Genomic DNA, 18,428 nt, shown 5'->3' with positions numbered 1-18,428 from the left:
TGAATTTCATTGCAAACACTCCTTGTACTCTCTGCTAGTGAAGCCTAAAAAAATGGAGAAACAGAATGGCACTCAAACTCACAACCCTGAGATGAAAAGTCTCATGTTCGACTGACTGAACTATCACTTCTACTCGGTCTCTTATTGTATGGATGCAATGTATGCTCCGATGCTGGGGCAGCTTTCAAATCCTGCCATGGATCCACATGTCAGAGTGAGTTACATGTTGCAGACTCAAGCAAAGGAAATCTGCTCACTTCCAAAACTATCAGCGAGTTGAAGCTGATTACGATCAACATCATCAGAGGTCAGAACTACCTGGTGAAAGAAAGTACCCTGAAGAAGGATCCACAATTATTCAAACGCATCGGCAAAGTGAAAAACAAAAAATCGATGAGTTAACCCAAGACAAACAACAGAAACACAGAAGAATTCCATTCCATACCAGAACCCAGTCCTGTAGTTTTTGGATCCAGCTCTCAGTTACTGCTTCACCTTCATACACACACTTGGCAATCTGTACATTTAGTTCATTTCAATTTTGTCAACAGGCTCTTTGAATCCAGTTCTCTGGTCCTCAAATAGGCTCCGTGTGAAAGTCAACTCCGCTTTTTGTAAGGCTGCAACCAATCAATGACCTTCAACTAAAAACACAAATGAAGTAGAGGTCATGCAGGATTTGAAAACAGGACCTTTCACATGCTATCCAATCACACACCCAAAGTGAAAAACATACCCCCAGACCAACAATCCATTTGCAAAAAGTATTATTTTTAGCTCTCTTTAGAACTGTGCCATTAAGTATATATTGCCTCTCCCTGTTCCTTCTGCTCAAGTGCATCACCTCACACAAGTCATATTAAATTCCATCTGCCACCTGTCTGCCCATTCTGCCTATCACTGTCCTGTTGCAGGCAGGTCATTTCATCCTCACTGTTTACCACTCTTCCAGGTTTGGTGCTTTCGGTATATTTTGAGATTCTACTCTATATTCCAAGATCCTAGTCATTTACATATCGCAGGAAAAGCAGTGGTTCTCGCAGTGACCATTGGAGAACACCCACTGTCGACTATCCTCCAGTCTGCCAAAGAACCATTTACTACGACTCTTTATTTTCTGTCCTTCAGGCAATTTTCTATCCAATTGGACAGAGAGTCTCCTATTCCATGAACCTCAATTTTGTTCACCGCCCTTTTATGTGGTACCTTCTCATCCATTCTTAATCCATCCATCCATCCTGTCTTAAAATCCATCATCCTCCTGTTTGTTCATCAAAAAATGCAGTTAGTCAAGCATGAACTCCCATTTATTAATCCATGCTCACTCTCCTCAATTAACTCAAATCTCTCCAAGTGACTGTTGCTTCTTTTCCCTAATTATTGTTCCTAAAACCTTACTCACCACTGCTGTTAATCTAACTGGCCTGTAGTTACCTGGATTGTCCTTACACCCTTTTTTGAAATAGGAAGTCACATTTGCCACTGTTCAATCCTCTGGCACCTCCACAGTGCTTGTTGGGAGGGTGTTCCTGGTTTTTGACCCTGCAACAGTGAAGGAATGGCGGTACAGTGCCAAGTCAAGATGGTGTGTGACTTGGAGGGGAACTTGAAGGTGGTGATGTTCCCATGCGTCTGCTGCCTTTATCCTTCTTGGTGGTAGTGTTTGTGGGTTGGAAGGTGCTGTTGAAGGAGGCTTGGTAAGTTGCTGCAGTACGTATTGTAAATGTTACACACTGTTGCCACTCTGCACTGGTGCTAGAGGGAATGAATGTTTAAGGTGGTGGATGGGGTGCCAATCAAGTGGGCTGCTTTGACCTGATGGTGTCAATCACTTGAGTGTTGTTGGAGCTGCACTCATCCAGGCATGAGTATTCCATCAAATTCCTGACTTGTGCCTTGTAGATGGTGGGCAGGCTTTGGTGAGTCAAGAGTTGAGTTAGTTGCCGCAGAGTTCCCAGCCTCTGGCCCGCTCTTGTAGTTGTAGCTGTAGTTGTAATTGTAATAGGCAACCGTCCGTCTCGGAAGGCGATGGGCTACACCCAGGGTGTACGTCACTTCTGTATTAAACATCATTTGTTGTGGCTGTGGAGGACGACTCGTGAGTGACAATCCCTTCCGCAGCTGGTACAGATGAATATCATTGGCCTGAGGTCGACTGATAATTTTTCCTTCCTCTGGGCTCTCTTTCCCTCCAAATGGTCATTTCTTTTGTCCTCTGCTTTTCCCATGGTCTTCCTGAATGCCTTTCTCCAGGAATTCCAGTCAGCAGGAAGGACTTCCCATGCATCGACTCCAATCCCAGTCAGCTTGAGATCTCTCTTGCAGATGTCCATGTATCACAGACGTGGGTGACCTGTTGGTCTCGTGCTGATAGCAAGCTCACCAAAGAGCGTGTCTTTGGCAAGGCGACCGTCATCCATTCAGCACACATGACCCAGTCAACAGAGTCACCGCTGACTCAAGAGGGCAAACATGCTGCACGCTGGTGTACTTCCGCATTCGGCTCTCTGTCCTGCCAGGAGATGCCCAATATCCATCTGAGGCAGCGGAGGTGGAAGCTGTTCAGCTGCTTTTCTTGAATTGCATAAGTTGTTGATGCTTCTCTATTGTAAAGGAGGGTGCTGAGAACACAAGCCTGGTACACGCAGAGCTTTATATTTTCGATCAGTTTGCTGTCGGTTCATACTCGTCTTCTCAACTTTGACATGACAGCTGCAGCATTGGAAATCCTGGTGCTGATTTCAGTATCAAGGGACAGATTGCTGGTGATTGTTGATCCAAGGTATGTGAAGCTGTTGACAACCTCCAAAGTGAGGTTGTCGATGTTGATGGAAGGTGGAGTCTCCACGTCCTGACCCATAACTTTGATCTTCCTGATGCTGATCACCAGTCCAAATTCCTTGCAGGCCAGGGAGAAGCGATCTACAAGCTGCTGCAAGTGAACTTCATTATGGGATGTTAGCACAGCGTCATCAGCAAAGAGCAACTCACAGACTAGGAATTTACCCACTTTGGTCATGGCGCGCAGTCTTGCCAAGTTGAACAGCTTGTCGTCAGCTCTGGTATGCAGCTGGACACCCCCATCTGAGTCACTGAAACTGTAAAATAGCAGCATGGAGAAGAATATGCCAATTGTAAAGGATGTGAGCTGTGAGGAGGTTACAAGGAGGTTTCCAGGGGTCTTGGAGAGGCTAAGTGAATGGGAAAGAACATGACAGATGGAAAATAATGTGAATAAATGTGAAGTTATCCACTTTGGTAGAATAAACAGAAAGATAGAATATTTCTTAAATGGTGAGAACTTAAGAACTGTTAATGTCCAAAGGGACCTGGGTGTCCTTGTTCATGAGACACTAAAAGCTCACATGCAGGTGCAGCGATCAATTAGGAAGGCAAATGGTATGTTGGCCTTCACACAAAGGGTCTTGAGAACAGGAGTAAAGATGTCTTGCTGCAATTGTACAGAGCCTTGGTGAGACCGCGCTGGAGCATTGTGTCCAGTTTTGGCTTCCTTATCTAAGGAAGGATATACTTGCCATAGAGGGAGTGCAGCAGAGGGTCACCAGATGAATCCCTGGGATAGTGGGATTGTCCAATGAAGAAACTGGGCCTGTATTCCTTAAAGTTTCGAAGAGTGAGAGGTGATCTCATTGAAACTTGCAATATTCTTACAGGGTGCGACAGTGTGGATGTAGACAGGATGTTTGCGCTGGTTGGTGAATCCAAAACCAGGAGACATAGTCTCATAATAAGGGATAGGCCATTTAAAACTGAGATGGGTGGAATTTCTTCATTCAGAGGGTGGTGAATCTTTGGAATTCTCTACCCCAGGGGTCTGTGGAAGTTCAATCATTGAGCATGTTCAAGACAGAAATTGATAGAAATCTTGATACTCATGACTTCAAGGGATATGGGGATAGCATGGGAAAGCAGTGTTGAGGTAGATGATCAGCCATGATCATTGAATGACAGAGCAGGCTGGACGGGCTGAATGGACTCCTCCTATGTTCCGAAGAGAGTTGGCACCAGGACGCAACCTGCTTTATCCCACTGCTGATCGTGAAAGCGTCTGATGTTGCTCTATTGTAACTCACGGAACTGTGCATGTTTTCGTAGAAAGAAGCGATGAGGTCCAAGAGTTCAGGAGGGCAGCCTAGTTTCCATAGCAGTTTGAAGAGTCTTTCTTTGCTGACAAGATCCAAGGCCTTGGTGATGTCTATAAAGACAATGTAGAGTGGTCTGTACTGTTCACAGTACTTCTCCTGTAACTGCCGACGTGAGACAATCATGTCGACTGTCAATCTGCCAGCTCTGAAGCTGCACTGAGACTCAGGATAGATGTGTGATGTCAGGGTCTGCAATCCGGTCAGAGAAATGCGAGCAAAGACCTTCCCCACAATACTTAGCATGCAGATGCCTCGGTAATTTCTGCAGTCACTGCGATTCCCCCTTATTTTTGTACAAGGTGACAATACTTGCATCACGTATGTTTTGAGCTGCAGCTCTTTCCTTCCAACAGAGACACAGAAGTTAATGGAGATGCTGCAGCAGAGCTGCTTTTCCACTTTAGATGATTCCAGGTGGAATACCATCATTTCCCGGGGCTTTACCACTGGCAAGATGGTCAATGGCCTTGTTGAGCTCTATTATGGTGGGGTCACTGTCCAGCTCCTCCATGACAGGGAAGTCTGGAATGGCGCTGAGAACTACTTCAATGACAATGTTCTCCGTTATGTAGAGTTCAAGGTAATGCTCCACTCACCTTTCCATCTGCTTGTTAGGTTCAGTGATGGTCACCCCTGTCTTTGTCTTCAAAAGGTGCTGATTTAGTTACTGCTGCTCTCATTGCTTTCTTAATTCCTTCATACATCCCTCTAGCATCCCCAGATTCAGCAGCAGATTGTATGCTGCCGCAGAGGTTTAACCAGTATTGATTGGTGCAGTGCCGAGCAGTTTTTTTAAATTTCCAAAATATACTTTATTCATAAAAAATCTGTAAAAAATACATGACCGAACAGTTTCAAACAGCACCAAGTCAAAAAATGCAAACAGCGCAAGGGAGATCAGTTTCCTTCAATACAATCATGAGTTGCCTCACAACCCTTCCATTTCATTTGTCATTCCATATACATTTTTACATTTTACAGCAAATGAAAATTTTCCCAATACAGTTCGAGTGGTTTCCCATGGATCCAGCTCCTCAGTTCAGCTTGGTGGGGGGACCTTACACAGTTGTCTTTCCTCATTGAGCCTTTGCTGCGGCTTCCCCAAGCTTTCAGTGCAGCAGCTTTTTCGGGAGCAGCGTGTGAGCGAGTGAGCAGCTGGGAAAGTCAGTTTGAAAGTAAATTTAATTTCCTTTTGTTTTTCGGCGGTGGCCGGGGGCTGCTGGGTAAGTAAAACACTGTATATTTGGGCGGTTTCTGAACCCGAGACACCACACTTGTAGTGTCTCCCACCCGCCCTCCTCCTCTAACCAAAAAAAAAAAAGGACTCGGTGGGGTGTTTATAAGGTAAGGCTTTTTCGATTTCTCTGGTTTTATTGTGATTGGTAAAAACTTTTCGTTCCTTTTTCATTTAACTAAGTTTAAACGTAAGATTAAAAATGGCAGGAGATCTCAGACCCGTATCATGCTCCTCTTGCTCAATGTGGGAGCTCAGGGACATGGCTGATGACCCTGACTCCTTCACGTGCAGGAGGTGTGTCCAGCTGCAGCAATTGTTGGACCGCATGACGGCTCTCGAGCTGCGGATGGACTCACTTTGGAGCATGCGCGATGCTGAGGAGGTCGTGGAGAGCACGTTGAGTGAATTGGTCACACCGCAGATTAGGATTGCTGAGGGAGAAAGGGAATGGGTGACCAAAAGGCAGAGAAAGAGCAGGAAGGCAGAGCAGGAGTCCCCTGCGGTCATCTCCCTCCAAAACAAGTAAACCGTTTTGGATACTGTTGAGGGAGATGGCTCACCAGGGGAAGGCAGCAGTAGCCAGGTCCATGGCACCGTGGCTGGCTCTGCTGCTCAGAAGGGCGGGAAAAAGAGTGGAAGGGCTATAGTCGTAGGGGATTCGATTGTAAGGGGAGTAGACAGGCGGTTCTGTGGTCGAAAACGAGGCTCCCGAATGGTATGTTGCCTCCCAGGTGCACGGGTCAGGGATGTCTCAGATCGGCTGCAGAACATTCTAAAGGGGGAGGGTGAACAGCCAGTTGTCATTGTGCACATAGGCACTAATGATATAGGTAAAAAACGGGATGAGGTCCTACAAGCAGAGTTTAGGGAGTTAGGAGCCAAGTTAAAAAGTAGGACCTCAGAGGTAGTAATCTCAGGATTACTACCAGTGCCACGTGATAGTCAGAGTAAAAATGAAAGAATAGTCAGGATGAATGCGTGGCTTGAGAGATGGTGCAGGAAGGAGGGGTTCAGATTTTTGGGACATTGGGGCCGGTTCTGGGGGAGGTGGGACTATTACAAATTGGACGGTCTACACCTGGGCCGGACTGGAACCAATGTCCTTGGAGGTGCTTTTGCTAACGCTGTTGGGGAGGGTTTAAACTAATGTGGCAGGGGGATGGGAACCAATTGAGGTCAGTTGACAGTGAGGAGGTAGTAACAAAAGCCTGTAAGAAACTAGATAATGAAGTCAGTGTGACTAAGGGGAAGAGCAGGCAGGGAGCAGATGATGAATATAAAGGGACTGGTGTTCTGAGGTGCATTTGCTTTAATGCAAGAAGTGTAGTTGGTAAGGCAGATGAACTTAGGGCTTGGATTAGTACCTGGGAGTATGATGTTATTGCTATTACTGAGACTTGGTTGAGGGAAGGGCATGATTGGCAACTAAATATCCCAGGATATCGATGCTTCAGGCGGGATAGAGAGGGAGGTAAAAGGGGTGGAGGAGTTGCATTACTGGTCAAAGAGGATATCACAGCTGTGCTGAAGGAGGGCACTATGGAGGACTCGAGCAGTGAGGCAATATGGACAGAACTCAGAAATAGGAAGGGTGCGGTAACAATGTTGGGGCTGTACTACAGGCCTCCCAACAGCGAGCGTGAGATAGAGGTACAAATATGGAAACAGATTATGGAAAGATGTAGGAGCAACAGGGTGGTGGTGATAGGAGATTTTAATTTTCCCAACATTGACTGGGATTCGCTTAATGTTAGAGGTCCAGATGGAGCAGAATTTGTAAGGAGCATCCAGGAGGGTTTTCTAGAGCAGTATGTAAATAGTCCAACTCGGGAAGGGGCCATACTGGACCTGGTGTTGGGGAATGAGCCCGGCCAGGTTGTCGAAGTTTCAGTAGGGGACAACTTTGGGAATAGTGATCACAATTCCGTAAGCTTTAAAATACTCATGGACAAAGACGAGAGTGGTCCTAAAGGAAGAGTGCTAAATTGGGGGAAGGCCAATTATACCAAAATTCGGCAGGAGCTGGGAAATGTAGATTGGGAGCAGCTGTTTGAAGGTCAATCCACATGTGATATGTGGGAGGCTTTTAAAGAGAGGTTGATTAGCGTGCAGGAGAGACATGTTCCGGTGAAAATGAGGGATAGAAATGGCAAGATTAGGGAACCATGGATGACAGGTGAAATTGTGAGACTAGCTAAGAGGAAAAAGGAAGCATACATAAGGTCTAGGCGGCTGATGAAAGACGAAGCTTTGAAAGAATATCGGGAATGTAGGACCAATCTGAAACGAGGAATTAAGAGGGCTAAAAGGGGTCATGAAATATCTTTAGCAAACAGGGTTAAGGAAAATCCCAAAGCCTTTTATTCATATATAAGGAGAAAGAGGGTAACTAGAGAAAGGATTGGCCCACTAAAGGACAAAGGAGGAATGTTATGCTTGGACTCAGAGAAAATGGGTGAGATTCTAAACGAGTACTTTGCATCGGTATTCACCGAGGAGAGGGACATGACGGATGTTGAGGTTAGGAACAGATGTTTGATTACTCTAGGTCAAGTCGGCATAAGGAGGGAGGAAGTGTTGGGTATTCTAAAGGGCATTAAGGTGGACAAGTCCCCAGGTCCGGATGGGATCTATCCCAGGTTACTGAGGGAAGCGAGAGAGGAAATAGCTGGGGCCTTAACAGATATCTTTGCAGCATCCTTAAACACGGGTGAGGTCCCGGAGGACTGGAGAATTGCTAGTGTTGTCCCCTTGTTTAAGAAGGGTAGCAGGGATAATCCAGGTAATTATAGACCGGTGAGCCTGACGTCAGTGGTAGGGAAGCTGCTGGAGAAGATACTGAGGGACAGGATCTATTCCCATTTGGAAGAAAATGGGCTCATCAGTGATAGGCAACATGGTTTTGTGCAGGGAAGGTCATGTCTTACCAACTTAATAGAATTCTTTGAGGAAGTGACAAAGTTGATTGATGTGGGAAGGGCTGTCGATGTCATATACATGGACTTCAGTAAGGCGTTTGATAAGGTTCCCCATGGCAGGCTGATGGAGAAAGTGAAGGCGCTTGGGGTCCAAGGTGTACTAGCTAGATGGATAAAGAACTGGCTGGACAACAGGAGACAGAGAGTAGCAGTAGAGGGGAGTTTCTCAAAATGGAGACGTGTGACCAGTGGTGTTCCACAGGGATCCGTGCTGGGACCACTCTTGTTTGTGATATACATTAATGATTTGGAGGAAAGTATAGGTGGACTGATTAGCAAATTTGCAGACGACACTAAGATTGGTGGAGTAGCAGATAGTGAAGGGGACTGTCAGAGAATACAGCAGAATATAGATAGATTGGAGAGTTGGGCAGAGAAATGGCAGATGGAGTTCAATCAGGGCAAATGCGAGGTGATGCATTTTGGAAGATCCAATTCAAGAGTGAACTATACAGTAAATGGAAAAGTCCTGGGGAAAATTGATGTCCAGAGAGATTTGGGTGTTCAGGTCCACTGTTCCCTGAAGGTGGCAACGCAGGTAAATAGAGTGGTCAAGAAGGCATACGGCATGCTTTCCTTCATCGGACGGGGCATTGAGTACAAGAGTTGGCAGGTCATGTTACAGTTGTATAGGACTTTGGTTCGGCCACATTTGGAATACTGCGTACAGTTCTGGTCGCCACATTATCAAAAGGATGTGGATGCTTTGGAGAGGGTGCAGAGGAGGTTCACCAGGATGTTGCCTGGTTTGGAGGGCGCTAGCTATGAAGAGAGGTTGAGTAGATTAGGATTATTTTCATTAGAAAGACGGAGGTTGAGGGGGACCTGATTGAGGTGTACAAAATCATGAGAGGTATAGACAGGGTGGATAGCAAGAAGCTTTTTCCCAGAGTGGGGGTTTCAATTACTAGAGGACACGAGTTCAAAGTGAAAGGGGAAAAGTTTAGGAGGGATATGCGTGGAAAGTTCTTTACGCAGAGGGTGGTGGGCACCTGGAACGCATTGCCAGCGGAGGTGGTAGATGCGGGCACGATGGAGTCTTTTAAGATGTATCTAGACAGATACATGAATGGGCAGGAAGAAAAGAGATTCAGAAGCTTAGAAAATAGGCGACATGTTTAGAGAGAGGATCTGGATCGGCGCAGGCTTGGAGGGCCGATGGGCCTGTTCCTGTGCTGTAATTATCTTTGTTCTTTGTTCTTTGTTCTTTAGTGCGTCCCTCATCACGTAGTCCTGGACCTCGGAATGTGCCAGTCTGCAACATTCGATCGTGGACAACTCTTTGCTCTGGAATACCAGCAAGTTTCGGGCAGACCAAAGGACGTCTTTCACTGAATTGATAGTGTTCCAGCAGCAGTTGATGTTTGTCTCAGTGTGCGTCCCTGGGAACAGCCGTAGAGCACAGACTCCTGAGTTACCGAGCTGCTTGGGATGAACCTCGACAAAAACCACTGCATCGCTTCCACACCTGCTTTGCAAAGACACATTTCAGAAGGAGGTGGGCCGAGCAGTCTGCAGAGACTTGTTTCTGGCAGCTCTGAGAGCATCTAGATGTTGTTAGCTGGGTACTGGTTTGTAGTTCATGAGGGCTCTCCTCTTAGTTGCAATAACTGACTCTATTTCAGTCCAATAAGCCTCAAACCAGTCAGCATTCCTCCCATCTCTTTTCCCATACACAGTGAGTGCAGAGTTATAGATGGTGGTGTGCAGATGATTCCACTTTGACACTGCACTGAGGCCTTGAGCATTGTTGTTTGAAAGAGCCTGATCGAGGATGTTGAGGAACTCCTGGGTCCTTTCTGGATCAGTGGTTCGGCAAGTGTTGATCAGAGGACGACCTTTCTTCATGGATGGATGAAGCTTCCTTGTCTGAAGACTGACCTTGTTACACACCAGGGAGTGGTCAGTGTCACAGTCAGCGCTGTGATTGCTGTGCGTGATGAGGACACTGCTGAGGGTGGTACGTCTGGTGATGATAAGGTCTAGCTGGTGCCAGTGGCGTGATCTCGGATTTTTCCAGGACACCTTGTAGCACAGCTTGACCTGGAAGTAGCTGTTCATCACACAGAATCCATGGTGACAGCATAGCTACAGCAACCTCTGTCCATTTTTGTTGATCTTGCCAATCCCCTGGTGCCCTAAGCTCATTGGCCAAGCTATAGTCAGTATCCAAGTTTGCGTTGACGTCTCCTGGAAGGTACAGTCCCTCAGTGCTGGGAATTCTACTGATGGCAGTGTCAAGTGTCACATAGAATTGATCCTTGACATCTGGGGTGGAGGTGAGTGTCGGCACATAGATGCACATGCCATTAACTGGGCCCGCGCTTGTTGACAACTGAAGAGTAAGAAGTCTCTCTGAGCCGACTGCGGGTGGTTCACTCATCGCAAGTAGCATGTTATTTACTGTGAAACCCACTCCATGCTCACGAGTTGCCTCTTGGGCTTTCCCCTGCCAGAAGAAGGTGTAGTGTTTCTCTTTGAGGGATCCACTTTGAACGAGTCTAGTTTCTTGCAGAACAGCAATGTCCACATTGAGTCTTGTGAGTTCTTTGTCCATCACAGCTGTCTTGTGTGTGTCATCAACCTGCAGAAGGTTGTCGGTAAGGCCAGGACACATGGTCCTTACATTCCAGCTTGTGATGCGAAGGACTGGTGTCTTCTGTGTTGAGTTTGTCTTGCCTGATGCATAGATTATCGATCCACCTGTTGAGAGATGACTCTCTAAGCTCCAAGCACCCATTGAAGCAAGCAGGTCGTGGCAGGATAGCAACTAACTGACTGGGGGCTGCCCAGCTTGGAGTACATGGTAGTTATCCAATGAGGTCTGATGATGTCTCCCACTGTCGGAAGTAACCCCTGGTGCTCATACTCTACACCAATTGAATGAGAGCTTATAATCGGTAACTGTTTCTTCCCATGTTGCGTTAATGTTTAACCACAAAGCTGGAGTGTCCTCTCCTGGGCAAATAGTATGGAGACCCTGAGCATCAGGACCCCCTGTCAGCATTGCTGGTATTGTCCAAAGGAAAGGGAAAATCCAGTACTGTTTGGTACCAGCTCTGCTACAGGAGTTGCTGGAAAACTGCCTGATAAGTAACAGGTAACTGCCTCCAGGACTCCACTCCGGATTTACTGTCCAGGTTTACTCCCTAACCCTGCTTTTCTCTCAAGACACCCAAAGAGAAGTGAGACTTTTTGCCCATCGATGGGGCTCTGTTTCCTGGCATCAGGATGGAACCACAAGCCAGTGGGCCTGCATGACATGCACAAGGATATCACACACTGCCCCATCCCTGTGACAGCTCAGAGAGGGACCCTGATGATAATGCACCCCACAGGAACATCACAAACAGCCCCCACCCTAAAACAGCTCAGGGTCAGACACTGCACACACTACAACAACAGTGACATTACTGTATTAGTCCCTCCATTCTGAAAAACAAGCATTCACCCTACTTTATGCTTTCTGTCCCTCAGCAAATTTTGTATCTACACTGCCACTGCCTCTTTAATCCCATCTGCTCCAATTTTGTTAACAAGTCTATTTTATGGTACTTTTTCAAACACAATTTTGAAGTCCAGACACACACCATCAACCTCACCACCCTGGTCAACTCTCTGTGAAACTTCATCAAAGAAATTAATTCATTATTTCAGACACAATCTTCTGTTAACCAATCTGTACTGGCTGTCATTTATTAGCCCATGTTCGACCAAGTGACAGTTAATTTTCTCCTGGATAATTGTCTCTAAAATTTTCCCCACCACCGTCTTTAGACGAACTGGTCTGTCGTTCCTGGGTTTATCTCCCTTTTTAAACAGGGCTGTAAAATTAGCAATCCTTGCAGACTTATCTTTCAGTTCTGGAAAGTCTATTGTGGACAATCTCTTTGGGCATGACTTTAACCAATTAAGGCAACAGGATAATTGATTAATAAGTCCTGAACATTTATTGAGAGGAAAATAGTACTTAATAATTGAAAGTAAAATTATATTTAACAAACTTGGACAATATAACTTTACAGCTCTAGCAGGTGTGTGGACTGGTCGAGCTTGGTCTCAGAGTGTCACGGTCCTCTTTGTCCAGCCTAGATCCCTCGTCAGGTGGAGAACTTGGTTGATGATCTGAGCCTTTACCCCTGAGATCTTCTAGTGTTCCTGCACACTGAAACCTTACAAGATCCCTACTTTTAACCCCTGGACGGCCATCACACCACCATGTAAAATAATAATTGCTCCTATCTGTTGCTAGGTACATTTAATTAGTTCTTAATGATGTCTTCCACTAAGAGCCACCTGTCCTCAGAATCTCAGACATGAGTACAATGGAGTGGTTTCACACTGTCTCCCAATCTGATCTGAAACAAGTTTACTATTCATTAAATCGAGACTCCTGAAGGTCACGATGTACCATACCATGGGTTTTATCAGGGGTCCTAGAAAGGTCCATTGTTTGAATACATTTCGCTGAAACTGCCCTTTCCCACAAAGACACAGAAACTCACAGTAATTAGATTGAACTAACTTTAAATGAAAACCCATTCTCTCTAAAATGATTATTGATTCATTAATTATAACTCAATCATGGTTCATTACTTTTACAATCATCTGTTTCAGGATGGGTAGCTACTCATTAATTACACAGGATATAAACGTTAGTACTGAACACAAAATGGCTCCTTTGGTCATGTGTTAATTATAAAATAGCTTTCTTAACCTTGTTAGTTATTACAATGGATCTTGCTCTACGGCAGCGAGGCCTGGACAACGTATGCCAGCCAAGAGCGACGTCTCAATTCATTCCATCTTCGCTGCCTTCGGAGAATACTTGGCATCAGGTGGCAGGACTATATCTCCAACACAGAAGTCCTTGAAGCGGCCAACACCCCCAGCTTATACACACTACTGAGTCAGCGGCGCTTGAGATGGCTTGGCCATGTGAGCCGCATGGAAGATGGCAGGATCCCCAAAGACACATTGTACAGCGAGCTCGCCACTGGTATCAGACCCACCGGCCGTCCATGTCTCCGTTATAAAGACGTCTGCAAACGCGACATGAAATCGTGTGAAATTGATCACAAGTCGTGGGAGTCAGTTGCCAGCATTCGCCAGAGCTGGCGGGCAGCCATAAAGACAGGGCTAAATTGTGGCGAGTCGAAGAGATTTAGTAGTTGGCAGGAAGAAGGACAGAGGCGCAAGGGGAGAGCCAACTGTGCAACAGCCCCAACAAACAAATTTCTCTGCAGCACCTGTGGAAGAGCCTGTCACTCCAGAATTGGTCTTTATAGCCACTCCAGGCGCTGCTTCACAAACCACTGACCACCTCCAGGCGCGTATCCATTGTCTCTCGAGACAAGGAGGCCCAAAAGAAAGAACATTATAAAAACGGTCAAGTTAAACTGATATCAAACTACCCAAGCTTACCTCCATCCTCCAATCCTCTGGCATCATTCCCATATTCAAGGAGGATTGAAAGATTGTGGTTCGAGTCTCCGCTATTTCCACCCTGACTTCCCTCAGCAACCCAGGATTCAGCCCATCCAGACCGGGTGACCTTTCTACTGTGAACACTGCCAACCTTGTAATTGTCTCCTCTTTATCTATTTTCATCCCCTCCAAATTCTCCACAACCTCCTCCTTTACTGTGACATTTGCAGCATCCACTTATTTTGTGATGACAGATGAAATGTACTTAATTAATACCTCAGCCACACCCTCTGCCTCCACAGGATCTCTAATTGACCCACCCTTTCATTGACTGTCCATCTGTTGGCAAAAGAATTCAGTGTTCCCAGTCATGTGACCTGCTAATCTTTTCTCATGCACTCTCTTGCTGATCTCATTTCCTTTTTCAGCTCTCCTCTGCACTTTGTGCATTCTGCTTGTTTCTCGACTGCACATGAATCCTCACATGATTTGCAAAAACCCACAGGGCCACCGGGAGAACCTGCAAACTCCGCACAGGCAGTACCCAGTAACAAACCCGGGTCGCTGGAGCTGTGATGTTAACCACTGCACCACCCTAAAATCTGACTTTGGTGGGACGCGAACCCACAACCTTTCAATATCATTTTTCTCATCATTTAGAAGTCCAACATACTATCCATTGCGCCACAGAGCCACCTTTTTATTGCATGGATGTTACTTGCCACTTATCAGCCCAAGCCCAATATGGTCCCGGTCTCTCCAAATGTGGACATGGACTGCTTTAGTATCTGAGGAGTTGCTAATGCGACTGAACATTTTGCAATCATCAGTGAACATCCCCACTTCTAACCTTATGATACAGGGAAGGTCACTGATGAAGCAGCTGAAGATGGTTGGGGCCTAGGACGTGACCCTGAGGAAATCTTGAGCAATGTTCTGGGACTGATATGATTGGCCACCAACAACCATCACCATATTCCTTTGCGCGAGGTATGACTCCAACCAGTGGAGAGTTTCCCCCTGATTGACATTGACTTCAATTTTGCAAGGGCTCCTTGATGCCCTTGGCAAGAACAGTCAATGTTACCTCACCTCACCTCCGGAATTCAGCTCTTTTGCCCATATTTTGGCCAAGGCCATATAAAGTTCAGGAACTGAGTGGCTCTGGCGGAACCCAAACTGAGCATCGGTGAGCAGGTTATGACTGTGTAAGTGCTGCTTGATAGCACTGTCAACGACACCTTCCATCACTTTACTGATGATCAAGAGAAGGCTGATGGGGCAGTAATTGACAGGGTTGGATTGTCCTGCTTTTTGTATACAGGACATACCTGGGCAATTTTCCACATTGCCGGGTAGATGCCAGTGTTGTAGCTGTATTGGAACATCTTGGCTAGTGGCGCGGCTAGTTCTGGAGCACAAGTCTTCAGCACTACAGCTGGGATGTTGTCAATATCCAGTGCCTTCAGCCATTTCTTGATATCATGTGGAGTGAATTGGATTAGCTGAAGATTCGCATCTGTGATGCTGGGGACATCAGGAGGAGGCCAAGATGGATCATCTACTTGATACTTCTGGCTGAAGATGGTTGTAAATGATTCAACCTTGTATTTTGCACTGATATACTGGTCTCCCCTATCATTAAGGATGGGGATATTTGTGGAGCCTTGACCTCCTGTGAATTGTTTAATTATCCACCACCATTCAGGACTGGATGTGGCAGGACTGCAGAGCTTTGATCTGATCTGTTGGTTGTGAGATCACTTAGCTCTGTCTATTGCATGCTGCTTCCACTGTTTGACATGCAAGTAATCCTGTGTTGTAGCTTCACCAGGTTGACACCTCATTTTTAGGTCTGCTTGGTGCTGTTCCTGACATGCCCTCCTGCACACTTCATTGAACCACTATTGCTCCCTTGGCTTGATGGTAATGGTAGAGTGAGGGATATGCCAGGCCATGAGGTAACATATTGTGTTTAAATACAATTCTGCTGCTGCTGATGGCCCACAGTGCCTCATGGATGCCCAGTTTTGAGCTGCCAGATTCCTTTGCGCTAGGTATGACTCCAACAAGTGGAGAGTTTCCCCCTGATTGACATTGACTTCAATTTTGCAAGGGCTCCTTGATGCCCTTGGCAAGAGCAGTCACTGTTACCTCATCTCACCTCCTGAATTCAGCTCTTTTGCCCATATTTGGGCCAAGGCCATAATGAGGTCAGGAACTGAGTGGCCCTGGCGGAACCCAAACTGAGCATCGGTGAGCAGGTCCTCAGAAATAATTGGAAAAAAGTTCCTAAGGAATTCTAAGTGTCTGGTGCTTGATAGCACTGTTGGTGACATCTTCCATCACTTTGCTGATGATTGGTAGCAGACTGATGGGGCGGCAATTGGTCAGATTGGATTTGTCCTGATTTTCTTTACGGACAGGGCACACCTGGGCAATTTTCCACATTGTCCAGTAGATGCCTGTGTTGTAGCTCTACTGGAACAGCTTGGCTGAGGGCGCAGCTAGTTCTGGAGCACAAATCTTCGGTACTGGAACCGGGATATTGTTAGGGCCCATAGTCTTTGCTGTATCGAGTGACTTCAGCTGTTTTTTACTATCATGTGGAGTGAATCGAATTGGCTGAAGACTGGAAACTGTGATGCTGGGGACCTCAGGAGGCTGAGATGAATCATCCACTGAGCAATTTCTGACAGAAGATTGTTAGAAATGCTTCAGCTTTGGTTCCAGCATCATTGAGGATGGGGATGTTTTTGGAGCCTCCTCATCTCATCTGTCCACCTCCATTCATGACTGGATGTGGTAGGACTAAGGACCTGTGATCTGATCGTGAGGGAGAAATCTATGCGTGGAGTGGTGGGATCTATGGAGAGTGACCTGAAGAGGGTGTCCGAGCCTGGAGTGGTGGGATCGATGGAGAGTGATCCTGACGAGTGTGTGTAAACCTGGAATGGAAGCTTTCTGTGGAGGTGCAGGAGTAGGCCATTCAGACCCAGTATTTTATAAAGGTTTATCATAACTTATTTACTTTTACTCTATGCCTCTATTAATAAAGCCAAGTGTCCTGTTTGCTCTTTGAAGCCTTTTCAAACCTTCTAAGATTGGTGTACATTGTCACTTTGTTCCTGCATCCACTTTAGAATAGTACCATTTCATTTATATGGCCTCTCCTTATTCTTCCTCCCAAATTGTATCTCTTCACAATTCTCTGTGTAAATTTTATCTGCCATGTGAAAGCCCATTTTACCAGTTTTTTGAAGTTCCCCTGAAGTGTGTTATTATCACTGGCACAGGATGAAATTCCCGAGCATTCTTTGATGCTATCTCCATGGAAAGAGCAATCTTACACGTTAGCTCAAATGTAGGATTTTGTGTGTTTAGTATCTTTTCTCATCCACCAATATAAGCACAAATCTGTCTCATAATGCACGGTCTAAGAATGTGCCAAAGTTGCAATGTAGTGATAAATTCTTCATGCCACAATGTACTCACCAACTGTTTCACTACTTTTCTGCTTTCTGGTTCCAAATTTCTAGCTTGCCGTGATCTCTAGTGGCTTAGGGTTAAAATGTTCCTCCAACTTGGTGATGATTGTTTTGAATGGCACATCTTTTGCCTTGATGGGAGCAGGAAGCTTTGTTAGAATGTCATGCACTTCCAGGCTAATTTCCATTCGCAAAATTCTTTCTTGCCCTCAAGAATTGCCTTATTCTGAGTCTTGACCTCTTTATTTTCATCTTCACATTCCAATATGTTATTAGCTCTGAAAAATATGTCCATTCTTTCAATATATCAACTAAATCGTTCTCGAGCCCTTTCATATGTTCCTAGCCTTCCGATGTATCCCATAGGTTCAGCCATATTGTCCCAAATAATCATTTTTAATGTGATGCACACTAATACCCTGCAACATCTCATTCAACTGAGGAGACAGTGTGTGGCCCAGGCTTCACACAATCCACCCAAATTCTCCACCATCCGAACAGGTAGGTCACCAGGAGCTGGCTGATCTTGTTCACTTCAGTCTCTGCTGCTGTTTGCTGCCTATATTTACAAACTTTTATCTCATCCTCATCACCATTTTCTCAAAGATATTCAGGGGGCATCAGCAGAGAAAATATACACCAAGCGTGGCAAGTGCAAGGAATTGTTTATTTACATCATTAGATCATGAATATAATATACAAATACATTACCTGTGTGAGTCACATCTCGATCACTGATACTTTTACACCAGATGTGTCTGAATAAATGGAACCTCATCACAATATACACTGTCACCTTTCAATGTTTAGTGGAAAGGTTTGATGGCTTGATATGTGTGGTTTCCACATTAATGTGTTTGTACAAAGTTCGGAGCAAGACGGAGATATGAATAATTTATTGGGAAATCTTTAAGCACATCTCCATGTCTCTCACTCACAAAGATCTGCAAACACATGGATTCAGAAAGAACCTGAGTGCAAAATCAACAGAAAAAACACAGCCAGAGAGACTTGCAATAACCTATAGCTCACAAAAACACAAGCTTTTGTTTGTAGCAGTCAGTGTATTTTACCTTCTGGAGTGAGCAGCTGATAAAGTTAGTCTGAAGAAGTGTCAAGGAAGGAGAGAAGA

This window comes from Heterodontus francisci, unplaced genomic scaffold (assembly GCF_036365525.1).
Source record: "Heterodontus francisci isolate sHetFra1 unplaced genomic scaffold, sHetFra1.hap1 HAP1_SCAFFOLD_43, whole genome shotgun sequence".
Lineage (NCBI taxonomy): Eukaryota > Metazoa > Chordata > Chondrichthyes > Heterodontiformes > Heterodontidae > Heterodontus > Heterodontus francisci.
Note: the sequence above shows the minus strand (reverse complement) of the source record.